The 1,088-nt window shown below is 48.7% G+C and overlaps 1 protein-coding gene across 1 annotated transcript in view; it reads right to left on the bottom strand.

The window, feature by feature from the left end:
- Nucleotides 1-1,088, bottom strand: part of myo18ab (myosin XVIIIAb) — a gene marked incomplete at its 3' end in the record, with an annotated part of 65,905 nt that overhangs the window by 33,787 nt on the left and 31,030 nt on the right.

The following is a 1,088-nucleotide window of genomic DNA, read 5'->3' as shown; positions in this document are numbered from 1 at the left end:
AGATAGAAATAGTATCAAATGAAAACTATTCAGTTTTAACAATTCATTGAAGGACATGAGGTCAGTTTGTCCTCTAGTAGTCTAAGTCTATAGCAGCATAACAAGCCAACCCTAACTATAGGATTTATCAAGAAGGAAAGTCTTAATCCCAGTCTTCAAACTGGACAATGTGTCAGCCTCACGGACAGAAACTGGAAGTTGGTTCCACAAGAGAGGAGCCTGAGAACTGGAAGATCTTCCTCCCGTTCTGCTTTTGGAAACTCTAGGAACCACAAGTTTAAATGAATGATCAATGTGATTTCTTGCTCATGCTGTCTTACATGCAGCTTCCTAACCTGAGCCTTTGCCCCCTCCCAGGAGAACGTGGAGCTGGTTTTAGAGGACATCGAGTCCAGCACCTCTGTGTCTGTAGCAGTTATTGATCAAGCTTCAACTCAAGCTCTGGTGAGTTCCTGTCTCTGCTGCTCCTTCTGATAATCTGCCTCATCTAAAGGCAGGATGTTTGTTGATCTGTTTGTGTTGGATCCAGGTCTGCTCCCTGGCCCGGACGGAGGAGGCTCGGGGTCTTCTGTGGCTGATGGAGGAGGAGGCTGTTCAGCCTGGGGGGTCTGAGGAGACCTTGCTGGAGAGACTCTTCAGCTACTACAGCTCCAGCCGTGGAGACACCAAAGGTGAGCTCCAGCCCTCAGCTGTAATGAGGACACTGATGAAACACCTCGTGCATACTTGGAGGCTGTAAGGGGACTTCCTGTCTCTGCAGGAGCCAGTCTGCTGCTGCGGGGGGAGAAGCCCCACCACTTCCTGCTGGGCCACAGCCATGGGACAGACTGGGTGGAGTACAACGTTCAGGGCTGGCTGAGCCACGCCAAGAACAATCCTGCTGCCCACAACGCCACCGTGTTACTGCAGGACTCCCAAAAGTACGAGCTCCCTGTTGTCTGTTGCACCCATCTGCTCACACAGGCTCATGTTCAGGCTGCTGTTTAACACACCACATTATTTTACTGTATTAGTGTTTAGTCTATATCTTAGATCCTTGTTTCCTGTTTCTTTTTACACTTTATATTTGTGTTATTTCTGGGTGTAAC

The sequence above is a fragment of the Nematolebias whitei genome, chromosome 6 (assembly GCF_014905685.2).
Source record: "Nematolebias whitei isolate Nwh7 chromosome 6, NemWhi1, whole genome shotgun sequence".
Lineage (NCBI taxonomy): Eukaryota > Metazoa > Chordata > Actinopteri > Cyprinodontiformes > Rivulidae > Nematolebias > Nematolebias whitei.
Note: the sequence above shows the minus strand (reverse complement) of the source record. Positions and strands in the feature narration are given on the sequence as shown.